This window comes from Adiantum capillus-veneris, chromosome 29 (assembly GCF_014529385.1).
Source record: "Adiantum capillus-veneris isolate H3 chromosome 29, ASM1452938v2, whole genome shotgun sequence".
NCBI classification, from domain to species: Eukaryota; Viridiplantae; Streptophyta; class Polypodiopsida; order Polypodiales; family Pteridaceae; genus Adiantum; species Adiantum capillus-veneris.
Window position 1 is genome coordinate 119,012,079 of NC_140959.1, and position 19,469 is coordinate 119,031,547.

Sequence of the window (19,469 nt, forward strand, 5' to 3'; positions counted from 1 at the left end):
ATGTAAACCGAGACTCTGACAAGCCAGAGAATCCCTATCCTCAAGGACTAGTCTCGTTGAAATGTTTCGGCCTATCTCAGTGAAATTGGAGTCCAAGAGCCGAATACCCATCAAACGTTCTCAAAACGCCATAGAACTTGAAGGAGACCCTACTATCACCAATAGGTCGCTCTCCCTAAGGTCTATGAACCAAAATCCCAATCCTAAACACCTGGTGCAAAATCACGTAGGATGTCTGGCCGAAATCTGCAGGTCACTGTTTGTGAATTGAAGTGCCTAATATGTAGCTCTACTCAATGCAAACACGTGGATATGCTGCAATGCAAAAACGAACAACGTATGCTCACCGAATCACTAGATGAAGCTCGAAGGTCGAGTTTGCAAAACTAGATCGTACACCCGCAATGTAGGTATCAGCGCATAGCTCTCATCAGGGGCAACACGCTGCACTTCTCCGCACTCGATTTCGACCACCGGTGTGCGCGTAGCGTCAAGATGAAACTCTCACTCTCTCTCTCGTACACCGTACGCTCACTCACAGACATCACTTTTTTAAAATGACAAAGTTTTTTCATTAAGGTCAAAAAGTGGTATAAATAGCTTACAATCTCAAACCCTAATGTTCCAATTTTACCATCTACTCAATCTAAATGTCAAATGGAAAACTTCTGTAAGCCCCAATATTTACAAAGGTGAAATGTCGGCTTTTCTCAATAAATGAATAATTACAAAAAATAATATTCCACTGAGCAGTCATTTTCCGTAGGGTGTGTCCAGCCGCTAACATACCCATTCATTCAAAGTTCAGGAGTAATGAATGTAAACACTCAACTTTACATTGGATGTAATAAGAAAGGATTCAAAAAGTAGAGACATAGAAGGTCTCTTGATAGTAACATGGACACGGGTTGAGTATTATATCCAAAGCAAGGAGTAACAAATATAAACACTTGTATGCAATAAGAAAGGTTTCAAAATGTACAGATAGAGAAGGTCTCTTGATAGTAACATCGATATGGAGTTACAATAATATCCAAAGCAAGGAGTAACAATTGTAAACACTCAAGTTTACATCGTATGCAACAAGAAAGGCTTCAAAATGTAGAGGTAGAGAAGGTCTCTTGATAGTAACATCGACACGGAGTGACAATTATATCCCAAGCTTGTGTTTGAGACAAAAATGGTGATCACATTTTGATGTCATCTCAAAATAGTTCAAACAAAAAAAGAAGAGCTATGCGTGTCAAGTACGTCCAAAGCTAGCTCCTAATACAAAAAATGGTGATCACATTTTGATGTAATCTCAAAATAGTTCAACACTAAAATTGTGGCCCCCTGAACTGTGACTTCACCTGATTGCTTGTGCAACCACTCGTTGAGCTTCTTTCTCGTAAAATCAACCTCTTCATGCCCAAACCAATTTCTTTTTACATGCCAAAAATATATGCATCAAAAGACCATATAAGCCTCAAACACACTTGATAATAAATGCTTCATTCCAGACTTGCATAATTACCAGATTGAGTTGAGGTTTCTAGTCTTTAACCGTGGTCTTGATCAACAATCTCATTGTAGAAATTACATAATATCCACAATCAATTGCACTTGGTTGTTGGGGACACTGCAAACAACAACACATCAAAAAATTATCAATGAAAATGTCAGTACTCAATCAAAGAAAACTACACTAAAGCTATCAACCTTTCCAGCAATGATTTTGCATGATTCTCGAGAATCTTCTAGCTCCTCTTTGAATTGTAGATTTGTACAATGTGTACTTAAATGCTTTAGTACCCTTCAACCAACTTCATGCATTTAGATGAACGTTAACAAACAACTCAATCGTTTTGAAGGAGTAAAAGCAACGCATACCTAGACACACTTGGTAACAGTCTCTCCATGGTGACTATTCAGAGTGAGTCAAAGAGCAGTATCGATGAACATCATCAAGAAAGAGGAGGTATCTGTACCACATGGGCATTGTAAAATGCCACAAGAACCCAATGACATCTATACTACTATGTCAAATTTAGACTTTGCATTTTCTTGTCTATTGTGTAATATGTAATAGCGAAATAATGATACCCATCCAAGATGGGGAAGAATGTAAAGATATGACTTTCTAAATTGGGAGTCCCAAAGAAATTATCGAGAGTATGGTCTCCTATAGTATTCTCCAAGACAAAAGGGTACCCCATACTGTCGACCCACTACACCGTTGAGAGAACATTTGGAGGTAATATCTTTTCCATCCAGCTATCGAATAGTAGTTTAATAAGTTATAAGAGCCTAAAAATCTACGTTACTTAAACATAATGTTATTTTCCTCACAATGCAAAGAGATTGATAACGTTTGTTGAAGCCTCAAGATCTAAAATATCCTCGATAACTTGGGTATCTAACCCCGACTCACAGCCCGCCGACTTGATCGCAAGAGAAACGTAACTCTTTTATGACAGCTATATTAAAATGAATAGACTTACATTGTTTACCTTTGTTTAATACACGTGAAATAGTTACACAATTATAAAAATCTATATTAGCAACAAACCTATCCAGAAGTTGCTTCATATTCAAGTCGTGGCTCTCACATACAAGGTGGTTGTGCGTGTATGTCGCACGTGTCAATGCAAGGAACTTGCCGATACACCGTGTGCGAGCCACAAATGGCTCCAAGCACACAACAAGCCTAAACTAGTAAGCTCAAAGAAGGCGATGGTGTGTCACTCACCGCTCTACGCTTGCTTCGTGGAGGATTCCTCGCCGCGAAGAAGAAGGAGAAACCGCTATGCCGCGCTCAACCGCTTCACCGCCGTCGTGCCTTCGTAATGCTAGATCGCCCACACAATCCCTCTCTCTCCCTCTCTCACTCTCTCTCTCTCACACACACAAAGAGATGAAGAAGAAGAAGAAGGAGATGGAGCAAGAGCACTCTTCAATTGCACAAATGAGAGAATGAGTGAATTTTAGGTTTAGTTGACTTATATATGAGCTCGCCCCATTCACACTTGGGCACCCATGCTTAGCTAACTAATCCCTTGAATGTTCCAGTTAGAGTACGCCTCTCATCGGCGATCACTCTTACCCTTTTCCTATTGGACCGACAAGCCCGGTACCTGACTCTACCAAATAAATAATACAATGTCCGCCGTAGGTTAGAACGTCCGTCGTAGGTGATAGGGTGTCCGTGAGCCATGAGGGTTAACATGCCCCCCTTCCTGATGTAGATTCTGTCCTCGGAAGCTATTGAGTTGAAGCTCGTTCGTCGAGGTGGAAGAGCATTTGAGATGAATGTCCTTAGCCTTCTTCAGTCACTGCAAAATCAAACAACATTGGCACAGTAATTGCATTCTCATAAGCGATTAAAAAGCATATGCAGTTTTAGGCAGACAAATTGATTGGTAACAGAATTTTAAACAATTTGTCAGCAATAAACATTAAATTGCAATGTAATCAAATGCATAAACAGATGTAAAGGTAAAAAAATAAACAAGTCTGGGGTCGCTAATTTAACGGTCGAAAGGCACTAAAGATCGACTATTAATACCATGGGTAAGCTTCTTAATTTTCTCTGGTCAATTAAGTTGTTTAATCGCGAGAGCCAAGTATTTTATGTTCGAGGACTGACTAGAGGCTATACCTAGAAGACCTTGTAGTTAAGCTACGATAAAAGGAATTTCTCATGAAATCATCGCCTGACTGATTATTTTTTCTTTGACCCCCCAAAGTCTTTTCACAGTGATTCAATTTTGATTGTGTGCTTATTTTGTATGCCTTGGGTTTTTTGCTTTTCAAGGAAAAGCGCCCACACTGGGAACCTCTAGGGCTCTAGTACCATAGGCGATACATGTGAGTGAAGTACCCAATCAAGTTGAGATTTATCTTCCAGCTTAAGATTTTACATTGTGACACTTTGATTTTTTTTGTTTGTTCATTTTCAACATTTTAATTTTGTAACTTTGGGGGGTCATATAACACTGATACACCTCCCCAGGCTCATCACACAAGTAAACTCCCTTTATAATACTTAAGCTAAAGGTCAATAGGGTCTAAGCCCACTAGAAAGCCCTATTACATTTCACACAATGCTGCCTAAATCGGATTAAGAACCTAAGTAACCATTAATTATTAGGAAGGCATTCCCCATGGTATTAAGAGAAGATCTCTAACGCCTAACTTGGTCAAACTAGCTTAGTCGGACTGCTTGATTTTTAAATCTAGACAAGTGATTATGACAAAAAATTCATTGAATTTAATGTTTGGTACTAAGCAAATGCGTTGAATATTATGCTACCAATCACAATCAAAGCAGACAAACATGGATGCAAAAAGATAAGGGGCAATGCTAATGGACAAGAAACACCTGTTTGTGTCGATGGTCCCGCTTGATTTGAAAAGTGGATGAGAGAAAGATTCTATGAAGGTCCAAATCCTAACCACAGCAACACGTTCCTGTACACACTAGGAAACACAAAGAATACCTCTAGGAGGCACATCAGTGGGAAAAAAGAACTTTGGTAATCACTCAACTCTAAAACAGAAACACTCCTATTGTAATAATCCTACCTACCCTCCATCACTCGAGTGATGGGGATCAAAGGTGTTTTATGGCATAGGTTTCTGTTTCAGTGTAGCGGATACGAATGTGTAGGTCTGAGTCAATGTTTTGACTTTTATTGTGCATACTCGTTTGCTAATTACTCTTGCTCTTTATTATTTTTCTTTTTTGTGAGTATAAGGCTTTATATATACATTCCCTAAGATTCGGATATTGAGAGGTCAGGGAGGAAGGTTGAGAGGGAAGCAAGTGAATGATGAATGTCAGCAAACACTCCCCCCTTCCTTGGGTAGATCATACCGTTTGAAATGAGCTCGTCACCCTTTGAAACCAATTGTTCCAGTTGGTAATAGGTGGAGATTTTTGCCAGTAGTTTTCTCTTACCTTAGGTGCCTCATCGAGTTGCAAGGGTGGTAAGGTACTCTCCCAGGATCGAACTTGAAATGGTTCATCAGGTGATTCTTGAACACTGGGAAGTGTGGATTCCTTTGTAGCTTTATGGAGGTCCACTATTGTAGGTGGAGGCTGTGGAGAAGCTTTTACCTCTATGGATGCATTATATAAGGAGATAGAAGCTTCATGGGACTCCCCCCTTCCTGAGCTAGGTGGAACAAATCGTTCTTTCTTCGGTACCCAGACTAGCTCTGGAGCGGGTGTGTAGCATTCCGTGATTTTTTTCTTTCCGTGATCGTTGATTTGTTTTGGAGCTACGAGATTGGGCTCACATGGGTCAGGTGACAGGTAAGAACACAATCTACGTTTTGGCACCCAGATTTGATCATTTCCTTGATAGTAGCCTTGGGCTTCCAATAGTCATTTAGGAATCCATCGCCACATTTTCTTCCATTTTTTGGAGCGAGTGGGACGTTTCTTACAAGGCTTCTGCTTTTTAGTACTAGCCAAGGTCGCTAAAGATGCTTTAGGGACCCACTTGTATGTTTTCTTCGTTATATTAGGATGAGTCTTGTCAGAAGCTATATGCATTGCTTGTAGCATATTCAAGGGTACAGGCATTTCATCCCCCTCAGGTGTTACCTAGGTTGTCCCCCTGTTTCCCCAAGTGTCTATGGTTGCTACTAGGTGGACCCAATCCACATTGTCCGACTCAGTCATCCCAGGTCGTACATCCATATAAGGAGAATCTTCCCCAACATCAGTGTCTGCTTTACACGTGTAACAATACTGCAATGGGGCCGAGTGAACTGTGGTGTCAGATCTATGATCAATTATAAACCTGTTTCCTAGAGGATGTGCTTGACCCATCACAAGATCCACTCAAATGACAGAATCTTGGAACTGCAAGTAGACATGGTTTTTAGATCAGTCATGCACCATTTTTGCTTCCCTCATGAAAGGACGTCCTAAGATCATCTCCGATGCCATAGTGTGTTTGGAGAAATCCATAACGATAAAGGTAATCCTTATTTTATGTCCAAAGACCTTGATCTTGAGATATTCTAGCATCCCAATAGGTTTAACAATAGACCCATTGGCCATCTTCACTACTATGGTTGTGGTCGCAAGGTGAGGTCTTCCCATAGTTTCCCAGCAATTTTTAGTCACAATGCTAACCCCAACGCCACTATCAAGGATTCCCTTCATAGTTAATTCCTTAGTAGTGATTGGTATAGTCGCATTGGATTCATCACCCTCAAAGTATTTTCCCAACTTGTTAACAGGTATTTCTATAACAAGGTTCTTATCCAGGTTGGGTTGTGGATCTATGTATTCCTCCTCTATTGGCATCTCCCCAGCCCCATCCATCTGTGCAAATTGCGGTAGCCCAAACTTCAGTTCTCCATTGAGGAAGGCTCGAAGGGCTGAGACTAGCTCGGGGTCTTTATATAGTTTGGACATGATGGTGGTTCTAACTTCTGAAGACATGAAATCCATCAATTTGGCAATGTTTAACGGCACCTTTTGGCCTTGAGTCCCTTGACGTGGGGAAGATGGGATCTCCATTTCTTCGATAGAATCAAGTAGTCCCTCTGTAAACATTCTTTCCATCAAGAAGTGAGTACGCCCACTTTCCCATGTCCAAGGGTCTATGGACTTGGTGAGGCTGTAAGCATTCTTTCCATCAAGAAGTGAGTACGCCCACTTTCCCATGACTTGGTGAGTACGCCCACTTTCCAATGAAGATCTTCCAAGTGAGCAACAGCCTAATAGGACACTCGGCTACACGATGTGGACCTCCACACTCATAGCATTGAAGAGGTGGTCTCTTAGCGGTGTAATTGATATTTTGGCCTCCACACTCATAGCATTGAAGAGGTGGTCTCTTAGCGGTGTAATTGATATTTTGGCCTCTTGTCGCAAGAGCAGCTACTTGATATACAGGTTTGACTTGTCCCCAATAGTCCTCCATGTAGTATTGTGGACTTTCTTCAAGCACATCCATCCCATAGGCGATATTAGGATCTATATCTTCCTCATAGCCTTCCAAATAGGAAATAGATGACTCACAACCCACTTGATTCACAGAAGTGATTCTCGGATGTGGTGGTTGCGGTCGTAGCACTGGAGGTGGTAAGGGTGTTGGTTGAACAACATTTTGGGCCCTGGGGACCATGTGTTGTGCTGTTTGTTCAAGAGGTGGGGTCGGCATCAATGCAGGCACACGAGGTGTGTCTGTCCATGCTAAGGTAGGTCTATTGGCCATCGCGCGCTTAAATACTATGCAATCCTTAGCTTGATGACCATACCTTCCACATGCATTGCACTTCCCATTGAATTTTACTCTAAAATTAGGGCATTCACTGGTACTATGTGGTCCATAGCATACTGAGCACCATTGCTGCTCCCTTCTTGGATACATATGATTGTTTTGCGGAGCACGATTGTCTCTAAGACTCTCTTGAATAGCCTTGGTGAGATCTGCTAAAGTCATCTCAGATATCTTTGGCTCCTTAGCAATAGGCTTTAGGGTCATTGGCTGATGCCCTGATGCTTGCGAGCTAATAGATTTAGACGCAACAGACACTCTTTCTCTTTGAATCATTAAATTATCCTCCAATTGGATCGCATTGGTGGTGACTGCTTCCCAAGTGGTGATACCTCTAATGACTAGGCCATTGTAGATATCCTCATGTCGTAACCCCCTAATGAATCTATCAAGCAATTGGTTATTGTTGAAGCTCTCATTTGGATTACAACGAGAATTCAAATGCTTCAAGCGACTTATAAAGTCTCTCACCGACTCTTCTTCCTCTCGTTGGGCTTTCTGGAGCTGAGAGGCTACACCCCAAAGTACTCCCTCTCGTATGTATTCTTTTAAGAACAGTCTCCTAAGAGTAGGGTAAATCATTTTTTCCTCCACCCTTAGGGTTCTATACCAATCCCCAGCCTTTCCACTTAAGGTTAGGTTTAAAGCATTGCTGTTATGTAGGTCATTGTGTTCTCCTAGAGAATCGCATATTTGTTCAAACACTTTGATATGATTTCTCACATCCCCGTCTCCACTAAATTTTTGTGTGAGCTTGGCTATTTGTACTGCCTTACTTCTAGGCTCTCTATCAGGCGTGTTACGCATATTCTCAGCAATAGATCGACCAATAGCTTGAGAAAATGTTGCCAAGTCACCTAAGTGAGCAGGCACCGTGGGTGGAGGTGCTCCAGAGACTACATATGGAGTAGGTATTGGCATTGGGCTTGGCGCATAGGAAGCCCTTGGGTTCCACGTTGGGTACGATGTTGTGCCATGTGGTGGTCCATAGGTCATATGGGTGGCCCTAGGCATAGCAGACGTCGAATGTGACATGCTAATGCTAGCCAGTATAGTCCCATAAGAACTTGGGTATTGTGGTTGTGGAGCATAGGTAGTTGAAACAATGGGAGGGGTAGGGACTACATGAGTGTGATGACCCATAGGTGCATACGATTGGTACACACTTGTAGGTACTGTTGCAGGCATTGAGATACCATGTAGTGGTGCTTTACTAACAAACGAGGTCCATGGTGTGTTTCTTGGCATGCCCATCATTGGGGTAGGCATGGTATCCGTGGTGTCATCAAGGGAAAGATGAGCTAGACTGGAAAGGTGAAGCTATCACTTGTGGGCTCAGATTGCATTGAGACCCCTGGCGAAACAACATATGGGGGATCGATGGGACTCACTGGGGGAGTCTCCATTTGTGATAGAGTGGGTTGTTTCCCTTTGCCCGTGTCTAAAAATCGCATAGGACCCATCGAAGGTATGTTTATTCCTCGATTTGGCCTCTCGGACTGGATAATCCTATGGATGACATTGCAGATCATGTGTTGTTGTTCCTCTAGACTAGTGGCACTAGATGTGGATTGTACAACTTCTAACCAAGCCACATGGTATGTGTAGCCCATGTATAGGTCGGTCAAAGTCTTCGTGTGTAGGTCATATTCCCAATTTTCATTGAGAAATACCCCGTCCAAACTTGGTGTACTAGAGGGTTGCCGTGAGGTGGATGTAATGTTGCTTCTCGCGTTTTGACTTTTAGTCCCCGCTACCTTAGAGGCGACTTTGGAAGGTGGTAGCTCAGTAGGGCCCTCATTAAATGAGGTAGGTAGAATGTCGATGTGGACACTCTGAGCGAGTGTGGGGTCTACAGGAGATGTGAATGGTGATTCTACTTCCCCACCCCCTTCGTTTACTTCACTAGCCGTAGGTTCAGAGCGCGTAGCTCTACTAAAAGTTTCCATCAAACGGATAAAAACACTAGTTCCAGGTTGTTGGGCCCAGCTAGGCACGGTTTCATTTGTTCCCCCGGGGATTTGTGTAAGATGCTCTTCCATAATATCGTAGTCAGAGAAAGAGTCGCTAGCCGCTATATTTGGGTCTTGGGTTGCACTACCTTGGGTCCCCGCCGAGGGCGTAGACCCTAGCGTGGAAGGATAGTGAGTACCCTCGTAAATTGAAGCACTAGCTAGTTGTTCGGACTCTAGCACGCGACCAGAGCGTAGATACATGTGCTTTGGGTGCCCTACAAGTGTCGGAAAGTACCCTCAAAGGTTACTTGCTTTGTTTTGTGGGTGTTTTGCACCCCGTTTTCTACTTGATTTTTTCTTGTTTTTGATGTTTTTTGAATGTTTTTTAAGGTTTAATTTTTGTAATTAAAGTGTGTGATAGCTGGAAATGAGCGTATCACTTAAAGGGTCGTTGTGTGCTTTATAGCACAATTTTCGGGCATCTGACGTTCCGTTGGTCCTCAAAAAATCGATTTTTAGCTACGTGTGAAGCTAAAATTCGTTTTTTTAAAAGGCGACTGAGGCCTAGGCCTGAGCGTGAGCTTGGGCTTGGGTCTGGGCTTGGATCTGGGAGATATTCCCGATCCCGGTCCTACCTTTAATTTTTTTTTTTAATTTTTTTTTTAATTTTTTTAAAGGATAAGGCCATCGCGACCTGCGCGAGAGCACACACACTCTCTCTACCTACTTCTAACTAATATACCTACTCTTACACACTAACACACTCTATTAACTCTGCCTAATCTACTTCCTACTTACTGTACACAGAAAACTAACTACCTTAATACACAGAGAATAAACACAGAACCTTTGAAATCTCTATTAACAAAGAAAACTAACTACCTTAATACACAGAGAATAAACACAGAACCTCTGAAAACTCCATTAATAAAAAAAAACACATAGTATAACACCAAATCCCTCTTCTCAACACACACACACTCCTTCCTTACCTTTCCTAGAATAGAAATTGCACCACGGAGAAGCACAGAGTGCTACTCGAGCTTCATGTACGGCATTCCCCGGCAACGGCGCCAAAAATGTGTGCGTATGTCGCACGTGTCAATGCAAGGAACTTGCCGATACACCGTGTGCGAGCCACAAATGGCTCCAAGCACACAACAAGCCTAAACTAGTAAGCTCAAAGAAGGCGATGGTGTGTCACTCACCGCTCTATGCTTGCTTCGTGGAGGATTCCTCGCCGCGAAGAAGAAGGAGACACCGCTACTCCGCGCTCAACCGCTTCACCACCATCGTGCCTTTGTAATGCTCGATCGCCCACACACTCCCTCTCTCTCCCTCTCTCACTCTCTCTCTCTCTCACACACACAAAGAGATGAAGAAGAAGAAGAAGGAGATGGAGCAAGAGCACTCTTCAATTGCACAAATGAGAGAATGAGTGAATTTTAGGTTTAGTTGACTTATATATGAGCTCACCCCATTCACACTTGGGCGCCCATGCTTAGCCAACTAATCCCTTGAATTTTCCAGTTAGAGTGCACCTCTCATCGGCGATCACTCTTACCCTTTTCCTATTGGACCGACAAGCCCGGTACCTGACTCTACCAAATAAATAATACAATGTCCGCCGTAGGTTAGAACGTCCGTCATAGGTGATAGGGTGTCCGTGAGCCGTGAGGGTTAACAGTGGTCGTGGCTCACCACGAAAGTAATCCTTTCAGCATGCGTAAAGCTAGATGTGGATGACGAAACGCGCTATAAAATCAAACAAATTGTAAATCGAGTAAATATAAAAAAGTACCCTTCTGAAGAAAAAATGAGTTGCACAAAACTTACAATGGATGACCCTTCCACACAATCATTGATTTCTTCTTCGTCAGTACTAGAATTTTTCTCTTGAGAGGAATCTAAAGCATGTGGGGCCCCATCCGTGCGAGCTTTGTACCCACGTTTTATTTTTTCCTCCATCTTTGCTACTCTACTTGTCATGTCTACTTCCCATGCAATCTTTTGAGCTTTGATCCAAGCGTGTTCCTATTTTGTTTGTGATTTCCATTCTGGGTCATAGACTCTTTGCCACTCTTTAGTTGCTTGTTGCTCTAAATATTTGTGACACTTTCTTTGTGCCACTGTAACTCTATGTGCAACATTCCCAAATCTTGTCATTCATTGGCATTTAGATCTAGGGGACAGTGTTCTTAGTGGTCTCACTAGTTTTAGGTCGCCCTGATTTATGCTCTGGAATATGGATGTTAGTGATTTTGTGAACATTCTTTAGATATCTAATTAGAAGACGTCACCTTTTGTATGAGACCTTTCTATCAATACACATTTGTGACACATGACACTCACAGATCACTTTTCCATTTGCCCCCACAACCTCAATAAATGGAGACAAATCTTGACCAAGATACGAAAAAAAGATTGAAGTTTATCAATCATACAAATCATATGACCTCTACATATACACAAGCACAACCCGTGACATGTCTCATTAACGACTTTCAAGTTTACACAAGGCGCACCATCAAGCATTGTACAACATAATTGAGATACTTTCATAAAATGAATCATTAGCCTTTCAATAAGAAGAGCATCAATGAAGCCAATGAAGTACCCAATCTCCCTCATGTTGATATCGCTATCCACTTTGCCTCCGCTTGTCATTCACTCTCAAAAATGCCCACGTGATCGTTTGAAAGATATTTCTTCACTTGCGATAGAGGTGCATATGGTTCCATTACATTCTTGGAGCCATAGGACACCTAGCTTCAACATGCCCTCACAAATAAGCACCCAAAATCAACCTAGTTCCCAAAATAAACCAGCATTTGTCTCTTCTCTGGCGGGCAGGTTTTGTAGCATTCAACCTCCTACTTTGGGAGTTCCATGGCGGACATGTATAGTGTGGTTTCAACCTTCCCAATGTCCTAAGCTACACACAGTTACTCGCCCTCTTTCTCTCACACAGTGAATGAGCGCTCAACAGTATGCAATGCAGGGGAGTATGCTAATGCAAGAATCAGTCGTTGCACGAGTATGCAGAGAATGAGCCTGCACAAGGCACTATGCAGAGAAAGAACCCTTTTAGTGGTGCGAAGCAGTATGCAGAGAACACTGCATGAACTTTAATTTGCAGTCTACCTGGAACCTGCCCGTCATTTTTCCATTGCGTAGAGCCTCATCTATATGTAACACGGGATCCATTTGAAGGGATCAAGGGTCTAAGTGAAATGTGCCAAGAACCGTCGTCCATTTTTTTTAAAGGGCACTTTTCACTCTGCACAGTCTCATCTTTATGTTACACGGGGTCCATTTTAAGGGATCAAGGGTCTAGGTGAAAAGTAGGATCAAGATTCAATGAGGACCACATTTTTTTTTTGTGTAGTGTAATGTAAGCTCGGCACAAAAATTAACCTCTGCACAGCTATAACTTTTGGCGGTGCGGCACGTCACCTTTTATTTGTGCAGTGAAGTCAAGCTTAAAGTAGATTTCATCATTTATATTCACGCAAGTATGCGTAGCATTGACTCTTTCTACTTTAAAGAGTCTAACTCGTGGTGCACATCAAAATAACACAGAGACTCACACTGTATGTAATCTCAGTACACTGCACGTAATCTCGAGACATGCAAGAGAAAACTTTCTCTCTCTCTGCCCCTCTCTATTGCACACGCACACACACATACATACAAACACATTCACACCCATGCACACAACGTGGGAAAATTTCTCATCCAATCACCTTTAATCACAACCAAGTGATGGATCGGGATCAAGAAAACGTGGAAGGTGATCATATGCTTTAAGAGTTCTTTGATGAGTATTCAAGCAATGTGAGTAGTGAAAGTATTAATGACGACTTTGAGGTACTCTATGAAGAAGGTGATGTTCTTGGAGAAAAAGGGCCTCTTGATGATAAAATGGTTAAGGTATTTCCGGATCCAAATCTCTATATGTTCACAACATATTTTTTCTTTGATAAAGAAGCATATAATTACATGATAAGAGTGCTTCAAAGTGGCCTCTCCACATCATTGGAACCTCTTAAAACCTATGACTAGAGACATGTTGGATTTGAAGAAGTGGTGCAAGATGAAGGATGAGCTTCATGTTGGATGTGATGAGGATGGTAGGCTTTGTTTATATTTGAGAGATTTGCAGACGGTGAGGGTTCCATGTGTTGAAGATTGGGAGGATATTGTAAAAGTTGACCACATTGTTGAAGGATCAAAACACCAAGAGTTTAATAGAACCCTAATTTCCATCAAGTCCAAATGGTGCATTGAAGTTAGAAAGAATGGTATATCTACCATTTACATCAAAGAGTACATAAATGCTTGTGGGTGTAGCAATGCATTTAACTCTTCTCATTCAAGATTATGGCGTCAAAGAATGGACCTGAATAAAGAGTCTCAAAATGTGATTACTACAAACATGTCCGATGTAGAGAGGCACCTAAAGACCATCATGATTGAGCACAAGACAAGGCTAGTGATGGTCCACTCTTCCAAAAATCTGGCGCATCAAAAACTATGATTGATTATATATGTTATCAAGGTGGTGCGCCTTCACGAAGGGGAGATAAAAAGAGAACAAGGACATCAAAGAAATGTGGTTGTCCGTTTAAAATACAAGTGATAACTACTAATGGGAGTAATGATGTCTAAACACTAGTCACAGTGGTCATGTCCCAAGTTCAAGAAGTAATATATATCACTTGCCCATCCATCTATCCGTAATTGAGTTTTGCATGGAAGACATCTTTGATGTTGGGAATGCTCGATATGTTGCTTCCATGTCATTGTTAGAAGAAAGATTCACATGGAGCAAACCTCCCTTCTTGACTATACTATCTACTGGTTCTTTATGATACCGCATGAAATCAATATGTTGTCTTATCAAATGCATTATCGAGGTAGCACGTTGATTGCTTCCTTAATAAATTTCTTTATACAGAGGATACTCTGTAAGTGATCAAGTTGATATAGGTCACATATCAGATGATGATTGGGTTTCCATGTATATGGAGGCTATGAAATTGTACAAAACAAACAAGGTAATAGCATTGTCATAAATCGCAGAGAGTAAGAGTAATTTAATTTTTTTCTTCTTACATTCAAATATTTATGCAGATGGAATATTGCCAACCATACAATCCAAAAAGCAGTTAGTGACAAAGATAAGCCTTTTATCTTGATCATTCAAGACGACTGGATGCTGCAAATGGCCAAGCGATTTTCTACAAATAACTCATGGGCTATTGATAGCATGTTTAAAATAAACATATATGGTTTACCATTGTATGCTGCAGTGTTTCCAAACCAACAAGGTGTTGGCCTACCAATTTGGTTCACATTGTGTATGACAGATCCTGGGTGTCATCATGACATCGTTGCTTTAAAGTTGACAGTTACCTGTAGTCTCTGAGAGGATGGGCCACTTTCGTCCATCAGCTATTGTGATTGATAAGTCACAACAAGAGCTAAAGGCTATATCGAAGGTCGGGTGAGGATGAAGACCCACATAGTTGGAGTATTGACGACAATGGAACAAAGTATCAAGTTGCATGCCATGTTTTACTTTGTTGGTTCCATACCAAAAAGGCATGGGTGGAGAATCTCTTGCCTCAGGTATTATACTGCTGAGTTACTTAATTGTAACTATTTGATCTAACAAGAAAAATAACCTCAACATATGCATGTTTGTTTTGAAATGTAGGTTCCAAAGGAGTTAAGGGATGATGTTTATAATGATTTGTAAAGCTTAATGCATTGTGCGATAGAATTGGATTTTGAAGGCAAATTTCAAGAGCTTTTGTTGAGGTATTCACCATACCCAAATATAGTTCGTTATGTCACTAATGGATGATGTGGAGCCCCCTTGCATGTGGAGAACATGATGGCCAAGGTTTGGATGAATGTTTAGACATGGCAATGTTGACACCACAAACTTGGTGGAGCGCTTATGGAAATATATCAAATATACTCTTTTGGATGCTCGAACTAATCGATCTATCTTGGAGCTCTTTCATGCCTTGTGGGTGATTCGAAGTCTAGAATTCACATCGGTGATACCCTTTTGAGGTTCTTCCAATAAAAGCAAGAAATAGGTATTTTTTCTCTTTCTTGATTTCCGTAAAATATATGTTAAAGGTTTGGATTTATGTCTAATTCATGGTTTACATGGTAGGCGTTTGAGTGGGACAAAGATACAAACATAAAAAATGCTTGAATGAGAGAGAATCTTACAAAGGTTTCAAACCACACCATGTACCTTTCAGGTTATAAATGAAGGGTCACTTCTATTCAAGATTCAAAGTATCACAAATGAGAGTATATGGTATCATGTGATCTTGCAAAGTAATTATTGTGCTTGTCCGGATTGGAGCAGCCAATGTAAGCATCTTAATGGTGTTCCAATGACAGTACTAACTCACTTTCCTTGTTTGAAAGAATTTCTACATGGTACACATGAAGACGCATTCAACATCTACAAAGATGTCATGCATCGTGATTTTGAAGCACACGATGGTAGCAATGATATACAAGAGAGGGAAGATGATGTGGTGGATCTCATCAACCACCTCAAGGATGCATTGTCAACTATACAAAAAGAGGTGTATTCCAAGGATCCCAAAGAGATTGAAGTCATCAGGCAACAATTGCAAAACATGAAAGGGACACTCTTAACATTTGTGATCCCTATGAAGATTGATCTCCCTGCAAGAGGAAGTATTAGACAAATCCAGGCCCATGTTGCAGTAACTCGGCTTGGTCATGGTGTACCACTAGTTCGCACAAATATAGAACAGCAAAGCATAGATCTTGATGGAACTAGCCAACCTTCACAACCATTGCGTCAAAGGGCCAACTCATACGCAAGCACCAAATGGGTAGATCTCGTGTCCGTTTAAATAAATGGCCCCGTATTTAGTGTCCACATTGTTGTACCAAAACCTTGCTGGTGGATTCCCAAATCACACCCACGTGTCACACGTGCCATGCTCTCCTCCCAGTAAATCATAGGCACATCAGAGAAAATGTTATACAAACTCTAGTGGGTCAAGTGATTCGCGTTTATAATGAAGCTGAGAGTTTTTGGGGGATGAACTCTGCTTGTCAATCTGGTGGTTCAGAGGATGTTGAGATTTCTTTACACTCATCCAAGAAAATGGGGAACAACTGCGAGGCATCAAAGCTTGCATCACTAGGAAGCTTGTTACCATATACATGTGGTAGTGATGTGTGTGAGCACACTAGGACCGCCGGGGTATTTTCCCTCTTTAGGAGGTTTTTCCCCCCGTGCATTGTATATACGCCCATCACTCTAGGGCTATCTATCTTTCCATTGTACACTAGTAACACACTCTCTATTGTGTTCCTTGAGCTTCCTTCGTCTTCTCCAAGCTGTGTGTGTTTCCCTGCAACCCTAATTTCAACAATTGGTATTAGAGCAGGTCGTGTCCTCCCGGGCTTAGTCGCCAGCTGCTCTAGCACATGCCTGCTCACTTTTCCCAATTACAGTGAGGTTTGGTGAGCATTCGCATGTCGACCTCCGTTTCGGGCTCATTTCGGCCTTCTTTTCCACTACAGGCATTACTGCACAGGCTATTTCGTCATTTGTGTAGAATTTTTGTAAGTGCCATTTTTTGCATAACACGTGCCTTAAAATCTTCTACGATTTGTGCTATATAGCACGTGTTGTTCCCGCTCCATTTCTTCTCTTTTCGGGTAGTTTTCACATCAGGTGCAACATTTACCATGGTTGACAACAACACAGATGTGTTCAAGATGTTTGCACTGAGGACAGGTTGGATGGGGACAATTACCCTATGTAGGCTTAGATGATGCAACATGTTCTTGTGTCAAAGGGCGTTTGGAATATTGTGCACGGCATTGATGTACGTCCTAGTTTTGAGGATGTAGGCGATGATAAGGATGTTGCAGGTCTTGCTGCAAGGATTGCTGCTATTAGAGTTCTTTTATCTACGGCAGAACAATCTCGTTGGGATGTAAAGGTTGCATAGGCTCATGAATTGATTGTGTTGTCTGTGAAGTGCACCATTGTTCCTCACATTCATTTAGCAAAATCTGCAAAACAGGCTTGGGATATTCTAGCAGGTCTTTATGCAAGCCGCAATGAGGCTAAAATTGCTTTGCTACGTAAAGAGCTGGAGTCGGAGATTATGCATGAGGAAGATGATATAGACACTTTCCTTGCTGGTGTCAAGGATATCAATGAGAAACTTATTTCTGTAGGTGAAGTCATTTCAAAAAGTTCCCTTGTGTAGACTGTAACAGATTCTTACCAGACTTTTGCTAGTACTTGGAGACTTATGATCCATGGAAATCCTGAAGTTGCAAGTTTGATGCATTATGCACATTGCTGTTGCAATAGTCACTTTCCAAAAAAAACAAGACTAAACAGCGTGCAGTTGAACATGCTTTTATTGCTTCTCAAAGAAAGGGTGGTAACAACAATGCAACCACTTCTTATGGTTCTGCTGTGAGTGGCAAAACTTCTGTTCCCAATGCTTCTGCTGGCAGCACTTCGTCTGGCAGAAAACTGATATGGTTGCTTCTTTGCCGCCTCTTGAAGCACCTAGAAAACATGTTTGTGAAGGTTGTGTTTTGGGTAAGATGCAGCGTTCTAAGTTTCCAAAGGATGGTTCAGTTCGGGCCACATGCAGGTTGCAGCTTGTGCATAGTGACGTTTGTGGGCCCATGCAAACTCTATCCTTGGGAAATTACCTTTACTTTGTGACTTTCATTGATGATAACTCCAGGGATGCATGGGTATTTCCGCTTAAAGAGAATTCCAAAGTTTTTATGTGCTTAAAACAATTTCTGGCTATGGCTAAAATTGTCTCTAAATGTACTATGGGCACCCTCCGTTCCGATCGAGGGGGGGAGTATATGTCTCATGAATTCAATGCATTTCTGTCTAGTCATGGGATAAAACACCAATGTACAGTGCCTTATTCACCTCAACAAAATGGTGTTGTTGAGAGGAAAAATAGGTCACTTACGGAAATGGCACGATGTATGGTCAAAAGTCAAGCTTTGCCGCATTATTTTTGGCTTGAGGCCATCATGTGTGCCACTTATGTACGAAACATGTGTCCTACAAAAGCTTTGCAGTCTATTACTCCATATGAAGCATGGCATGATAGAAAGACTTCTATTGAGCACATGCGTGTTTTTGGTTGTTTGACATATTCTTTGGTGCCACAAACACAACGTAGAAAATTGGATGATAAGGCTGTCAAATGTATTTTTGTTGGTTATAGTGCTAAAAGCAAAGGTTATAGGTTGTATCATCCGCAAATAAACCGTATTCTGGTTTCACGGGATGTAGTGTTTGTGGAAGATTCTGTTCAGCCCTTGCTATCATGTACTAGAGAATGTAATGTAAGCTCATAAGACATTTATGACACTTTGTTGCCTCTTTTCAGTGGTGGAAGCTCGAATGTAAATTCCAATGAGGCAATCGTACAGCCTATGGGGGTTTCTGAAAATGTTACAGATCAGCCTATTACTGATGCGGATGTACATGATGTACTTGATGAGGAAAGGGCTGAAAATGAGAAGGCTAGAGGTATGCCAAAATGGCTGGTGCATACATTGCGTGACAGTAAATTGGATGCACTTGTGTCTAGTCGTAATCGTTCTGGCTATCGCCATGCATCTTATGTATGAGATTGTTATGCTTTGGCTGTGTCTAGCTTACATGATGTTGAGGAGCCTCTGACTTTTGATGAAGCACAAAATTCCAAAAATTGGATGGCTGCTATGCAATCAGAATATGATGCACTTATAGAAAATGACACATGGACTTTATGTGGTTTGCCTCCTGGAAAAACGGCCATTGGTACAAAGTGGGTTTACAAGCTGAAACACAACCCGGATGGTGAGATCGATCGCCATAAGGCTTGACTTGTTGCAAAGGGTTATGCATAGCAAAAAGGCATAAATTATGAAGAGACTTTTTCTCGCACTTGTCGTTTTACTAATGTACATTTTCTATGTGCATTGGTAGCTCATTTTGGTTGGGATGTACATCAATTAGACATTGTTACTACTTTCTTGAATGGTGACATATTTGAGGAAGTTTATGTAACGCAGCCTCGCGGTTTTGTCCAAAAAGGATAAGAGGACAAAGTGTGCAAATGTAACAGGGTGAAAGCATGGTTGGGTGGTACACTTTTATGGGTTGATTACTACTTTT

General features: G+C 41.5%; 1 pseudogene; it reads right to left on the minus strand.

The window, feature by feature from the left end:
* Nucleotides 1-1,468: 1,468 nt before the first annotated feature.
* Nucleotides 1,469-11,166, minus strand: LOC147419842 (uncharacterized; annotated as a pseudogene).
* Nucleotides 11,167-19,469: the final 8,303 nt, after the last annotated feature.